General features: G+C 39.2%; 1 protein-coding gene across 5 annotated transcripts in view; it reads right to left on the reverse strand.

The window, feature by feature from the left end:
- cdk17.L (cyclin-dependent kinase 17 L homeolog) overlaps window positions 1-15857 on the reverse strand; it is a 99107-nt gene extending 83250 nt beyond the window's left edge. For 2 of the 5 annotated variants that reach the window (XM_018252355.2, XM_018252351.2), the window contains exon 1: window positions 15346-15856. The gene's annotated coding sequence lies outside the window, so the exon portion shown is untranslated. Of the gene's footprint in view, window positions 1-15345 lie in introns of all 5 variants that reach the window. The other 3 variants (XM_018252353.2, XM_018252352.2, XM_018252350.2) reach the window with 3 other exon arrangements.
- Between the last annotated feature and the right edge of the window lie 219 nt (window positions 15858-16076).

Consider the following 16076-nt stretch of genomic DNA (forward strand, 5'->3'; position numbering starts at 1 on the left):
AGACATTTTAATGAATCAGCAGGAGTCTGTCCAGTGTGTATATACCGACAATCAACTCTATAACGCACTGCAACCCAGTTTCCATTCCACAAGTTTGCCCTCAACAGCTTCATCTTATTTGGATGTATTTTAACCTTGAATCACCCTACCAGGAACAATGATATCCGAGTAGCATTCAGATCGAAAACCAATTTAATGTCACTGTTACCTTCATCGTGGGTACTCAACAGGGAAGGTTATATAAGAATATAGAATACACAAAAGCCATGAATAGCTTGTAAATTATATCCTTATAAACGGTGAGTAGTGATGTCATCAGTTATAAACGGTGAGTAGTGATGTAATTTCCGTCACATGACTCACTAAAATTTGTGTATTATAATAAATAAAGTACCCCCAGTTGTAAAATATGAGGATATTATAAGTTACCTCGGAGTTCCATGACCTGTATAAAAACACTCGGCCTTCGGCCTCGTGTTTTTATATGGTCATGAAACTCCTCAGAAAATTATAATATCCTTATATTTTACAAGAGGGGGTACTTTATTCACTATATATATCATTATAAACTGTGCTTACTGATGTCATTGGTTATAATCAGAGCTTAGTGATGTCATTTCTGTCACATGATTTACAAACTTGTGTGCTATAATAAATTACCCCCTGTTGCAAAATATGAGGATATTAGAAATCACCTGGGAGTTCCATGACCTTCAGCCTCGTGCTTTTATATGGCCATGAAACTCCTCAGTAACTTATAATATCCTTATATTTTACAAAAGGGGGGTACTTTATTCACTATATTAGAAATATTATCAAAATTGTGCAGCATGTAACATTCAAGATATGGCTATACTACAAATACTTGCATGCACTCCTCCCAGCAGCCTTTTGCGGTTAAGGATTTGCTGGGAGTTGCACTTCAACGTCATCTGATGTTGCTGCATAAGCTCCTGTTATGATCAGAGGTTTGGCTAAGGGCCAAACAATTGGACCAGTACGATTACGGCCACAAAAACCAAGCAAAGATCCATGTTTGACAACCTTAATTTTGGCAGTTAGCTTAGTCTATTCTTGAAACCTACACAGCACTGCTGTGTTGATAACCTATCTTTGGGCCTGCAAGACCCCTAATGGTACCTGCCATTGGGCCATAGTTCTATTTTCTATTCTGCACTGTGTAGTAATTTTTTTTAACTACAATCACCTAATGGACAGAACAATTTCAGGATAATAGTCCCTGTCCCTCCTTGGTTCCCAACATTTGTCATATGAGAATACGGAGTAACCTTTTAACATTCCATTACAGGAGTAAATGACAATCGGCCTGGCTGAGGTAATACTAATCTATCCTCAAGTAAAGCTCTAATCTAACACTTGTGTGCGGCATTCCAACAGTGATACAAACTTGTTTAGACAAGTTATACACTTGCACACCAGGTGGGCGCTCTGTGCTGCTCAATCTACAGTTTGCAAATAATGGAGTGACAAGCACCAAAAACTGAGCGGAGGAAAATAAGTACTGTATAAAATATACACATAAGTTTAGAAACATCACATAGCACATATAATAAATCTATACTGAGCAGACATTTCAGCAAGCAATTTTATATCCTTGATATTATACATACATCTTTATTTGCACATTTACATAATAAATATTTCTCTTTTTGATACCATTTAGGCTATCTGCCTTTAAAGAGATAAGACAAGCATACAACAGCTTAGAAACACGATCCTATTTTCGCTTTTTTTTTTTTTAAGGGCAATGGTACAAGGGGCAATTTCTGGTGCTTTTGTGTCCATGACTTTTAGGCTAATGCCAGATGTGGCCTACGGATAAACACAGGTGGAGAATTAGTTACTACGCTTGCATTAAATTTTCCTTCTGCCTGCACACAAATGCATTGTGTAAGCCCAGGTGCAGGAACATGAAATGTATTTCAGCTCCTATAGGCATACTCAAGTGTTTCCGCACCAAATTCCACTCTATGTGCCTGCACCAGGGCAAATGCAATGGATCTGGATGCAGACGTAGGGAAAGTCAATGCCAGTGTGGGGACTGATTCTTGGCCAGCGTTACGTTAATCCGCAATCTGAGAATTAGCCACAGCTCCACTCGCTCAGGAAGCATCTCCAGATTTGTCTGCAATGACAATTGACAGATAGTTGTGAAATAATAGACTGTCAATTGGGTGATAATGATGCGTTCTGTTTCTGGGCATTTCTGAGACCTTATTTCAGTAAAGAGGAGCAAAGGTGTTTGTCCAAGGGTTTGTAAAGGGACTATAGCTTAGAAACAAATTGGACTGTGTTTATAGACAACTGCCTTACAGGTACTTGCATGAGAGCTTTTAAGTGATTGCCATTGCTGTGGTGATTTTCAGGGAGCTACTAAAAATCACAGAGCTCCATGTGCAATGTAACAACAGTCTGCACTAAACTGCACACACAATTAAAGGCATGCTATGATTACTAGGGATGCACCGAATCCACTATTTTGGATTCGGCCGAACCCCCGAATCCTTTGCAAAAGATTCGGCCGAATACCGAACCCGAATATGCAAATTATGGGTAGGAAGGGGAAAACATTGTTTACTTCCTTGTTTTGTAACAAAAAGTCACGCGATTTCCCTCCCTGACCCTAATTTGCATATGTAAATTAGGATTCGGACTGGTTCGGCCAAGCAGAAGGATTCGGCTGAATCCAAATCCTGCTGAAAAAGGCCGAATCCTGGCTGAATCCCGAACCGAATCCTGGATTCGGTGTATCCCTAATGATTACACAGTCTGGTTAACTGAGCCAGTCTGACTCTTCTGGATGTGAGGGGTAACCATGAGAAGTACAAATGGAGGACTGACTGCTGCATGGTTTTACCATAGGCGTTATGGCTGCACTTCTACTAAAGATGTAGTTAACCTTATGTTGACTGATATCCTGAGTCAATATGCTCTCCAGCAGATCTTCAGTTTGGAATTTTAGCAGCTAACTGGTTGCTAGGGCCCAATTTACCAAAGCAACTGGATAGTGGCTTGAATGAGAGACTGTAAAATGAATAGGAAAGGGCTGTGAAAACACAGTTTCAGGGGAAAAAAATTGACCATGTGTACACACAGGCCAACATTGTGCCTGTCAGCACACATGGGACAGAAGGCAGCAGATTGGATTTTCTCCAAGGTGTAGAGCACACCCCTGGCCTTATACTGTGCTTTTTACCTACAATTTTTCTTATATTAACCCAACAGTCTGATAATTTAAAAATGATTTTCTTTTTCTTTGTATTAATAAAACTGTACCTTGTACTTGATCCAAACAGATATAATTAATCCTTGCTGGAGACATAACAAACCTTTTGGGTTTATATAATGTTTAAAAGCTTTTTTAGTAGACTTAAAGTATGAAGATCCAAATTATGGAAATATTCCTTATCCAGAAAACCCAAGGCCCCAAGAATTCTGAATAACAGGTCCCATGCCTGCAAAGCAAGAAAAATACCTAGCATATACTTAGGTACATGAATGCACTAATCAGTAAAACGGAAAAAGACAGTTTAGAGATGGGTCTAAATTAGATTATGAGTCTGAATATCAGTCCTTTTTTCCATTCATTATTAACACATGAAGGCACTTGAGAATGAAACCATCATGGTTATGAAAAGGCTCTCTCAACGTTTAGTTAATAAAGCTACACTCCAGTCAAGGGCTTACAATTGCTGGTGCAGTCATTCTTAAATAGGGATGGCAAATTTTTTCACCTTGTTTCGACGTGGAAATGAAGCCCATAAACTTGTATGGTGTCGTGCCTCGGAGAAAAAAAAGACGCGCGTCAAAAAAAAACCCGAAACGTGTCAAATTCACCCATCCCTATTCTTAAATGTAGGTTGCGGAGTAAGAATAACTGCCCTGGGTGAACTGCAACCCAGTGGCCACAATAGAAAAGTACTGTACTGCCAATAAAACACTCTCGGCTCCTGAACAGATGACAAGTCTTGTTACTACAGCTGCTCTGAATGCAGTATTATATTGTGTAGGCAGTCGCAGCCTGGTTCAGCTCTGTATGTTCCTGAGTTATCAGGAAATGTAGGGGTTTCCATAGAGAGACAGAGGGCTTTGCTAGCTAAACTCGTTAGAATTTTCTTTCTTTTCTTTAAACATAAATTAGATCTCCCGGTTATGAACAATAACATACAGACTGGGCAGAAAAACATTAAACAGAGGTTTAAAGGAAAAAAATATAAAAAAACCTAATGCTCAGCAATGAGCACATGCAGAATTTGTCACTTATTTTTTAAAAAATATATTTAAGATCTGAATGATTTATAGGCTTGCAGCTTGACAACAATCAATGAATTCATAAAGAAAAGCTATTAAATGCTGCTGTTTTGAAGGACTGTAAAAAGGGCCATAGTTCTTGGGCTACAGTGCCCAGTTCCAAGTTTTAAAACTAGCTTTTAACTTTATTATAGAGTTTTGGTATATTCCTTTTGTTTTTTAACAAACAATGAATATCAAAAGAAAAGCAAAAGCTAGATAAAGCCACATTGAAATGGAAGATTTTGGTTAAGACTTTTCCTGGCCAGCGAATGGGCATATTATGTCACAGAAGCATTAAAATATTCTAACAAAACCTTCTCAAAATCCCAAATCTGCGTGCGTTGCATAGCAACAGCGTAGAGATCCCTGGTTTATAAGCATCCTGACATTCCTATCAAATATTAATGGCATAACCCTGCATGATAATTAGCACTACACAGACTGGTATTAAATGGTAGGTTCTGAGTCTTTTACCTTTTTGACAATTCATCAATTGCAATCTAATGATGATTTTTTTTTTTTGAATAAAGCATTCTAACAAAAAAAGCTATGTGCTAGAAATGGTTAAAGCATGATCCTGTGATTATTATGGGATACAGACGAGAAAAGAATTGTGCTGGTAGGGATATATGTAGAAGGAGAACTGCCAGTGATCTCTGCCCATGCCATGCATCATTCTAATGATAAGCTAAAGAATAATAGCTTTGCAGAACAAACTCACAGCACGCAAGAAACCATGACAAAAGAGAAAAAGCTAAACCCACAGCAGAAATTCACTTTATTAACACATAAAAAACACAAAATGTTGGGTTCTCGCTGCTATTACGAATTATGGATACCATAGCAACCATTGTTTTCCTGCAAAATGCACCCACCTCTATAAACTAATTCTGACAGTTATCGGTTTTGATAAATATTGCACATGCTTTCCCCATGCAAACAGCAAACAAAATGGACAAAACAGTCAAGGAGCCTTGTCTTCTTTTAGTTTTGGTTACTAATAATTGAGCATTTTGTTGCCTAAGCTTTTAACCATTCATTGGAGGGGAGACAATATGATTAACATCTCCCCCTATTTAAAGTAACACTTATCTTAGAACAAAAATATACTGTACATCATTAATGTGGAAGGCTTATACAGTAAGCGGAGAGGGGATTTTGGTGCACAAACATGTGACTATGCATTTTTTTGCACCAAAATCTACTCAGCCCTGTAAGGCACTTTAATTTTTTATATACCCCAATAAATTTCCTTTAGGGGTGCACCGAATCCACTATTTTAGAATTTAGCAGAATCCCGATTCCTTGAAAGATTCGGACGAATACCGAAGCGAATCTGGATGCTAATTTGCATATGTAAATTAGGGAACAGAGGGGGAAAAGAGAACCGCGAGCACAGGGTGCAGTTTAATAATTTAACTTCCTTGTTTGCGTGATTTTTTTGGATTCGGATTCAGTTTGGCCAAGCAAACTGAATTTCCTTAACAGGAACATTAATAGATGGAATTATATTTCTTTATTTCTCCTGCAGGTTAAAAAGGGTAGTTCCATTTTAATAAAATTGTAGTATTATATAGACAGAATGTGCCATTTTGGGCAATTTAGGCAGTGGTTCGAAGTTTAGACTGCCTGAATTAAAAAAATTAATACATTATCATAACTACCTCCCCCACCCCCCATTTGATAGCTATAAAGAGGCAGGAGGAGGCATATAATTAATAAACTATAAAAGATAAGCACTCAAGATGAACTGAAAAGTTTCTTAGAACTGGTCATTCTATATCTCAGCTTACAGGTGAATGGCCCTAGTGTGTCTACTCTAAATGTGATTGGATTGTAAACTCGATTGGGACTAATGTGAATGATGTATAATTTCTGTAAAGCATTGTGTAAATGCATAGGTGCTTTATAAATAACAGATAACACATAAATAAATCTACCCCATTAGAGCAGAGACACATGCTGCTATTTTGGGAGATTAGTCGCCCACCTACAAATCGCTTCTTCTTTGGGCGACTAATCTCCCCAAACTGCCTTCCCGCCGGCTATGGCACTCGGAACACTTCATTTTCCTAAGACGCCCGAAGTTGCCTCACAAGAAGCGATCCGAAAACTAATCTCCCAAAAAAGCAGCGTGTCTCTGCCCTTAACATCACTCACGCCAGCAACAGTCAAACTAGCAGCCTTATCAAAAACTTATTATCACCTCCTGCAGACAGACAGCTCTTGCATATGAACAGCATTTGAGCTATATAGTACCCAAAGCAGACACTGAATATGCTGATTATAAACAAAGTACGCTTCAAAAAAAACAACCCATGGTTAACAGGTTTTTGTCTTTTCAGATCCCAATTGGACTTTAGACTCATCTGATGCAGTAAAGTCCCAGGGATTTTTATTTAAATGTTTTTGCTTACATATTATATGCTACGAGTGTAAATTAGTAAAAAGCAAGAATGTCAGGCCACAAATTTTAGGTGGTTGTTAGCAGCATAGTGGAATAAAGTGGTTTATAATAGACCACAACAGATATATGGTAATAGTGTCGGCATTGATAAAGCAGATTACTGGTGCTGTGATGAAAATGTCTATGTCTGTTATGTCAGTGCAGTAGAGGATGTGACTGGCCCCACAGGCTGCAGTTATTACACCTATTAAAACCAACTCTTTTGGTCATCTGGGGAGGGGGGTAGACAAAGGCATAATAACCAAACAATTATTTCACAATTTTCACACTGAAAACTGTTGGCACAATAGTGCTACCATGTGCTTGCCACTCAGGTGAATGGCAGATGGTAGTGTGGTTTTTGTATAGGGTTGCCTCCTCACCCCTTAAAAACCAAACAAGTATGAAATCCACAGCCTGCATGGCTAATTAGCACTTAATTTAGATGCATGCTGCAGACTGAACTGTTTTATGTGCAGCCATGCATGTAAATGAATTGCTAATTAGCCAGACAGGCTGTGGATTCCATATGTGTTCGGTTTTAAAGGGGTGAGGTGGCAACCCTATTTGTGTACAATATGTGATGGTTTTACATTTTCACACAAGCAACATGTATTGGATTCACTCCCTTTTTGTTGAACAATGACCTTGTCAATCAGCTGCTCAATGGAGACAAGTTCCTGGCAGCTAACAGGAATACAGTAGAACCCTGATTTTCCATTTCTTGAGGAACAGACTTTCCAGGAATACAGTAGAACCCTGATTTTCCATTTCTTGAGGACAGCATCAAATCACAGTAACACAATCTATGAAAAATAAAAAAGATGCCACTTGCCTGTATGGGACCAAAAATGCCATCAATTCAAGGAAACCATAAAATCCAGATACATAAAAACAGTGGTCTACTGTATAAATAAATAAATTACACCCATATGGGAGCATTTACTGATCAAAAAATTAAACTGCACCAAAATAACTTATCTGCTCTGGAAAAAAAGCAATTCATCATCTATTAAAAAAAAAACTGCCAATCTGTTTGCTCTCCGGCCGAGATCTCCAATAATTTTTATTGCAACCAATTTAGAGACTACCAATGTGTGTAGACAAGAAAACAATTTTTCCTTAATATTTTATATTGACTGAAAATGCTCCATGTTTAATGTGTTGTCTATTGTGCCTACATTTACATTTGAAAATCCCTATAACAGACAGCAAGGTCAGGGCTTTGGCAGTGGATTTAGAACTACATAGCCCTTGTTACAATCTTACGTACATCTTTCCTAATTTAGAAAACATTTCCTCCCAAGGCAGTGAATGCAGAAGGATCCATGGGGGAAGCTATGGAAGGTTATTTCATATGTCACTCTGAGTTGGTGTCTCAGGGCACCTTTGGTAGCAATTAGTCTTTGGAAAAAAAATTCCCATCGATTTTCACCTTTAATGTTGTGTAGTAGAAACATACGATTAGCCAGGAGTCTTTTATATAGTCAGCATATTTCTACCCAGAAACTGCCTGTAACAGATCTCTGTCAGTCAATAGTTGTAGAGAATAATTCATTAAAGCAGAAGGAAAGTCTGTTTGCACTTGGGGGTGCCAAATGTTAGGTACCGCCGAGTGATTGTATTGACTTACCTGAAATCCCAGGCCGGAGCTCCTATCGTCAGAAAACTGCACCTGCCCGGGTTTTTTCTATCGAGCACCACAGAGAGATCTTCTTACAGCTTCTTCTTTCTTCACATTTCCCTGGGCAAACGCATGCGCAGCAGAACAAAATAGTCAACTTTTTTAGTTAAAGTTCGCACGAAGAAAGAAGAAGCCGGAAGAAGATCTCTCTGTGGTGCTCACTAGTATAACCCCGGGCTGGTGCAGTTTTCTGCTGATTGGAGCACTGACCCTGGGTTTCACGTAAGTCAATACAATCACTTGAGGGTGCCTAACATTTGGTACCCCCAATAACAGACTTTCCTTCTCCTTTAAGAGGAAATTATTAATACAGTACATTGTAGTATATAGTACAGTGGAAGAATAAAATAAAATATTCAGAAGCAAACACATCATTTTTGTTTTTCAAGTTCTTGGAAGAATTTACAGGGGAATGAGATAAAATACAAGACACTCTGCCTCCTATACAAAATGTGTTGAACCCTAGGTAAACAAAATAACAGGCTAAAAAAAATTTGTGTTGTAAAGTAACTAACTTGCAATAATGAATACCAGATTTTGAGTGTAAAGAGCCAGAATACAATTTGCAAGTCAGTATGATAAGAACAGTGCTTAAAGCACGATGACCCAAGTGAAGCAATAAAAAGCAGAAAAGGCACAGTATACACAGCATATAACAGATAAGCTCTGTAGTATACAATGGGATTGTTCAGAATTTATTTTTTATTCATCGACTGAGTGTCCTGTGCTTGAATGGCTGTCCCCGATGGCTACACAGCAGCCGATTTATTTAAACTATGCTTTAAGCAAACACACCAGTCGTACCAGTGCAGGGCAACAGTGTTACTGTTCCTTTAAATAACACCACCTCCTCTTGCTCAAACAGAACAGAGGCAGAGCATTTCCCATACATTTGCTATATGAAATGCTAATAGGTGAGGACAGAAATTTCGACCAGTACTATTCTCCACTTGTTCCCTTTGGCAGTCAAAATGTCCTATGCTCCATAGGCCTTCCTTACTGCAAAAAATTAACCTTAATAACTGCACCGTCGGATAGTTTTTGCTACTTTGTTAAAGACAAAAAAAACGATATCATTTGCTTTTGTCAGATAATTTTCTACAGGGTGGCTCAGTTTTTTAGTGTTGTTTTTTTGGAGGGGACAGGTAACTGCCAATCACTGGCTTTTAAAAGGGGTAGTATTTGTTCTATGGACTACGGTCTTTTTAAAATGTATGTACAACATGCAGAACGGCCTCTGCAAGCAATGAGATATTATTTCAATTGTATGAAGTGGATTAGCTGCTCCCAAAGGCACCTGAAGGAATGTCTGTTAGTCACAATGAAACGTACAGTATAAAGGGAATGTTCATTATCTTATTGCGCAATGAGTCATGTTTGCCAAGACAGATTGTCATGCCTTAGTAAGCAAAACCACATCAGAGTATTATGGGTCACTTAGAGAAGCCTCAATAGTCTGGATCTAGGCAGACCTTAAAGAAACATATTCTCTCTCATTATTATGATAAAAATCAGCAAACTATTTTTGTCAAAGAAATAAAAATGTAAATATACTTCCAAGTACAGTGTGTATTAGTTGACATTTGACAGTAAAGGTAACAGACACAGGGCTTATTGCCTGACCAAAGTGACCAATCGCTACATTAATGGATCCCTGAGGAGGTAGTTCTGGCAGATCCTCCTAATAAAGCCTTCAGATACTACATGCAGTCTGAAGAAAAATTGACCTGCCAATAATTGCAATGGAGGAAGGGCATTGGCTCAACCAGAAATTACAAGGACTACAAACCCTTCTGCTTCTGTTGAGATTCACTTGTTAGGCTTGCAAATGGAATTTGGCCATTCATGTGTTTGGTTAGGACATCCAATACATCAAGAAGCCCAGTAATATCACTATATAATACACAAGAGCCATGAATATCCTGTAAATTGTATTTCTGTAAACAGTGCTTAGTGATGTCATCTGTTATAAAGGGAGCTTAGTGATGTCATTTCTGTCACATGACTCACTGAAACTTGTTTATTATAATGAATAAAGCACCCCATGTTGCAAAATATGAGGATTTTGCAGCAGGGGCCTTCAGCTTCGAGCTTTTATATGGTCATGGAACTCCTCGATAACTTAAAATATCCTTATATTTTACAATATTACATTTCCCACAGAAAGGCCTGCAAAAGGCAAAACACCATTATGATGACATATAATTATGATGTAAATTGCTGTACAAATGCATTTGGAGAAGAATAAGAATAGTAAAAGAAACAGAAACAAACCAATTGCACACATGGAAGCATTCACTAACCAACATACGAGCTCATGGGCTGGAGGGCGCTACCCATAAGAGCTTACAATATAATAAAACCAACACTAAAGCTGACTATATACATTAAAATATCTTTGAATCATATCATTGTAGTGCAAACCTTTGGCCATCTGAACAACAATCAGATTAACCATCGGTCACAAAGAGCATGCACACACCAGAGTTTAGCATTACTGCCTTGCAGAGTTGCCGTTTGTTGTGATCTAAACTATCTGCAAGGAGCCGGCATGTTTTCTTTCAGGAGCTCTTGCAAACAAGTTAACTTAGGTCACAAACAAACTTACCTTAGTAAATATTTTGTAAATGTTATAGGAAAATTAGACTGCAACCTTCACTAGGACATAAAATGATGTGCAAAGTGAACTACTTCAGTAAAGCACTTCAAAGGCAACCTCACACGCATACGAGATTGATATCTTTTACCTGCTGTGATTTACAAAGGTCCATTAAGCACTTTGTTTCCAGCTGGAAAGGAGATTTCCTGTAAGCCACCAGCCCAAAATGCTATGCTATATGCCAAATAAGTAATCATTTTAGCCCTATACCCAGGCAACTCAAAGGAAATTGGCACAAAGGCAAATAAAAGGAAAACTATACCCTCTTTAAAAAGACATTGCATAAATCAGCTCATATGTAAAACCCTGCTTCATGTAAATAAACCATTTTCATAATAATATACTTTTTTAGCATTATGTGCCATTGGGTAATCCTAAATAGAAAATTGCCATTTTAAAAAATAAGGACAGCCCCCTGGGATCGCATGATTCACAGTGCACACAAACTATAAAAAAAACTATACATGTTAGGTCACATGAGCCAATTAACAGACTGAGTTCAGTATTTTGCTTCCACACTTCTTCCTGTTACAGTTAGAGTTGTAGTATTTCTGGTCAGGTGATCTCTTGCTCAAGTATTCACTTTGGGGGTATCATTTTAATTTAAAAAGAAACAAATGAATAAACAAAATCAACATGGCATATAAACAAAATATTTTCACTGCATTATGGAGGCTGTGCATGGCATTTATGTACTGTGAAACAGCAGTCAAACACAAGCATGAAACAAATACTTTGTAGCACTTTACATTATTGAAGTAAAAGGTCAATGGAAGATGAATAGGAGGCCAGGAATTGAACGTGCTAGAGCAACCAACTAACTAACCCCCTCCCCCTGGCAGTTTCAACAAATCCTCCCTCCCCAAACTTGTTTCACTATTTGTAGTGATGCTGCTGCAGATGGGAAAATGCCTGCTGGGCTGCAGATTTAATGATAGCACTCTGGAGGGGGTAGAAACTGAAATTCCCTTGGCTTCTAAGAGCCACTACACTTCCTATGTATTTTTTTGTCTAATCCTTTCACTGCCAGATGGGACATGGTTTCCATGGAAAATCTTTTCTGTCCCCTCTACTCGTCCTATTTCATTCTGTGACCCCCACTTATTGGTTGAGCAGTTCTATTATTTTATTGTAATGGTTTCAAAATAGTCGGGGGGGGGGGGGGTCCAATAATAATTAATGATAAGAATCACAAGATGGCTACTGGAGTATGCTTCCAAACATTTTTTCCTTAATCATAATAAAACAAAACAAAGGTGACATAATGCCTTTGTTGAGCACTGGAAATGTCATCAAACCAGGGAACAGAATATCTGTATCTCTATCAATGTCTTTAATAATCTATTAAAGGACAATAATACAAATTATTTTATTTAATGTTCTAATTATTCCATCCAATGCATGTAAAGTGTTTTTAAAGCAAGTTCAATGAACTGGATAATCATCACCTTTTGCCATAAAGGATTTAAAACAAATTATTGTTAAAGATAAAACACAACACTTGGGAGTAACAGAATAATAGCCAACGCCATGCAAAATAAAGTTAACAACTAAAATGTGTGTGGGGTTTCAACCTATAGGCCCCCAAATTGGTCACAGGGGCAAGATATGCAGCCACCTCTTTAAAAGAGACAGTCCATAATTTTGCTCATAGGGTTGCACACAGACACAGAACCAGAATAACATAGCCACCTATTTAATTTCAAAAATATTTTTGAATATATTACATACATGGATAGAGATTTTTTAAAGCAGTGGTGTAAATACTAAAGAGGCAGGGGAGCAACTACACCAGGGCCTGCTGGGAGGTAGTTAGTGCAGCACTGATGCTGCCAGGAAATGTGCTGTGGAAAGTAGGATGGGGTAGGGAGGTACAAGGGGGCCCAGTGCAAAGTCTGGGGCTCACAGGACACTAGTTTCAATACAGCATAAAAGAATAAAGTTATTGCAATGCCAGTATGCAAAATCTAGTTCCGATCCTTAAATTTGAAAACCTGCTCTAACCTACAGTAAGCATGTAAGTCGTCAAACTGAAGATGTAAATATCAATGTCAGCTGAAAACACGTCTGTGCTGAGTAACACCACTCAGTTAATGGCACAGGCTTTCGAGAATAAAGTGCGTTCAACTTTTCTAATAATGAATGCAAAAAGCCTAAAGTAGGCACTGAAGTGTGATCTGCTATCAATTACCAAGGGCAATGGAGTGGTAACAGGCAGATTGTTTATTTTGACATCCTACTTAAATCAAAGCTGAAGTCAGCTTCTTATTGAGGGCAGGTTTGTTTTTAATCCTTGTTGAAAGCAGGCCAAAAAAGAAGTCAGCTTTACCTTTGCATTGGGTCTATAGTATAAGTAACGTTAAGAATCTGAAACCTATAAAGAAGTTAAAATATCCCTCCACTTTAAATTATTACAGATATTAGAAGTCACCAAGACACTAAATAACAAATAGAAGCATGAAAAAGCTTTTTAAATAATGTGGTGGTTAACCATTAAACATATACTGCTAGCATGCGATTACATGCCATTTGTATATTGTATAGACAAGAACAATGATCCCAGCCATCGTATCAATAGGATACTTAATCATAGGCCAAACAGAACCTCCTGCAGGCTGCCAATCCACATAGACGCTACCAATAGCCAATCACATGTCTTATTTGGCACCCCAAGGTTGCTCATGAACTCTTTTTACATTTGAATTTGGCTCACAGGTAAAAAAGGTTGGGGATCACTGGTATAGAGGTTAAACAACTCCCTTGCAGGATGTATAAACTATAACAATCAAGGGAAAGTTGTGCTCACCACTAATTTTTAAAACCATTAGGTGGAAGTGCAACGAGGCTGTGACCACAAAATACATATAGACAAATACAAGAGGCTCTCTGCACTCAACCCATTATCAATGTATATATTATCAATGTCTTAAATAGATTGATAATGGGTTGAATGCAGAGGACCTCTTATTTTCAGGATATATACATTGGATTATTCTCACAATACAGTCTTTAAACTGCCCTAAGATGGTTACCAAATAGTTAACAATGACTGATACAGATATTATACCATCTTGGCAGAAAAGCATTCATTCATATGCCTGTCATTTCTGTGCTTCCTTACGTGTGTTATTTCTGCTACAGAAGAGAGCAAAAAAATGTACTTTATGATGATGTCTTCCACTGAAACTGATCAAGACACATTTTGACCTGACCATGTAGGTTTGAAACAAATGTTTTTCTATTTGTGACAGATGACACCTAAGAAGAACCTAAAAAGAACAGCTCAAGCGGCTTTGGACTGAATGCGTAGGTTTAACTGTATGCAATATTTAGTTACGACACCTAAGGCAACTATAAGCGCCTCTAAAGAAATAGCCCACAAGGGTGTACTTGGCGCTAGGGATGCACCGAATCCAGGATTCGGTTCGGGATTCGGCCTTTTTCAACAGGATTCGGATTTGGCCGAACCAAATCCGAATCCTAATTTGCATGTGCAAATTAGGGGTGGGGAGGGAAATCGTCTGACTTTTTGTGATAAAACAAGTTAGTAAAAAATGTTTTCTCCTTCCCACCCTTAATTTGCAAATTAGGATTCAGATTTGGTTCAGTATTCGGCAGAATCTTTCGCGAAGGGGGTTCGGCTGAATCCAAAATAGTGGATTCGGTGCATCCCTACTTGGCTCTATGCTATGTGATGGCTAACATGCAACCCCTACAGATCTTTTTCAGCTACAACGTTTAGCACAGATGGAGCACAGAGCTGGTATCCCTAAATAGATACAGTTGCAATGCAGCAGGACAATATAGTTGAAGAATTGTGACTGGGGGGGCAATCCAGTGGTTCCCTATGTGCACACCAGTTAACATACACCATAGATGCTCAGGCTGCGGTCCTCCAGCTGTTATGAACTCCGTGCAGCTAGTCATGCCTGTTCTACATCTCGATTGGAACGTGTTTATCTACACTCGCGTGTGTTGATTTAGATAGAAGAAGGCTCAGCTGTTGTCTCACTATAAATTGCAGCATCACAACATAGGGTGCTGGGGATTGTAGTGAGGAGATGCTTAGTCTGCATGAGAAAGGGATAGCTAGCTCTCTAACCCGATTGGATTAGCTACAGAGGTGTTCCATTCTACCCTACAAACACATCTGAACAGCCGAGTTGCCACTAAAGGAGGTGAAAATCAGACCTAAGTCAAGCCCTTTTCCACCCGCTCACCCAAGGGCCACAATGACATTACCTATAATAAGGCAGAGGCGCGAAGTCTTACACTCCCGGGAGACAGAGTCCCAAGCAGGCCGGGTGCACACAAAGCTGCCTGGGTAGGAAGAGACTCCGGTGCGCAGCGCCTTTCACCCCCGCTCTGCTGGAAGCTTAGGCTGGTCCGTGCTGCTGCAGAAGAGTCATGGTCCAGACACATCACAACATGGCTCTCCCCTGCCTGAGCCGGCGGAGAGGAGAAGCACAGAGAGCAAAAGGTGCAGCCCGGGAACCACCAGCTTCGCCCTGAATCTCTCTTTCTCCGGATCTACAGTGACGTCTCCTCCTGCTACTCGCACAACAGGATCCTGCAAAATCAGCCCCGCCCCCAACAACAGGGAGACTGAGCCGTGGAGGAGGGGGTGGTCCGTGATACGAAAAAGACTACAGCAACCCTGCGCCCCCTGCCGGATCCTGCAGTTGAATGCAGCATGATAACCCAGCTCACGCCTCCTACCGTTAGTTCGCCTACAGAACTGGTTTTGCCTACTCTTCTTTCAAAGTGACCCGCCACAATTCCATGATCCATGATTAATTGTAGGTTCCTTGGGAAAAGCAACAACAAAATGCAAGTAGGAATCTCCTGTGAGAAATGAAGGCAAGCTCCCTCCTCATTGGTCTGGACTGACATTCAAATAGGCCCTGGCATTTCACATACACAGAGGCCCAAACAGCCCCACCAGCCCAATAAATAATGTCTGTCAATGGCAA

Source organism: Xenopus laevis, chromosome 3L, assembly GCF_017654675.1.
Source record: "Xenopus laevis strain J_2021 chromosome 3L, Xenopus_laevis_v10.1, whole genome shotgun sequence".
NCBI classification, from domain to species: domain Eukaryota; kingdom Metazoa; phylum Chordata; class Amphibia; order Anura; family Pipidae; genus Xenopus; species Xenopus laevis.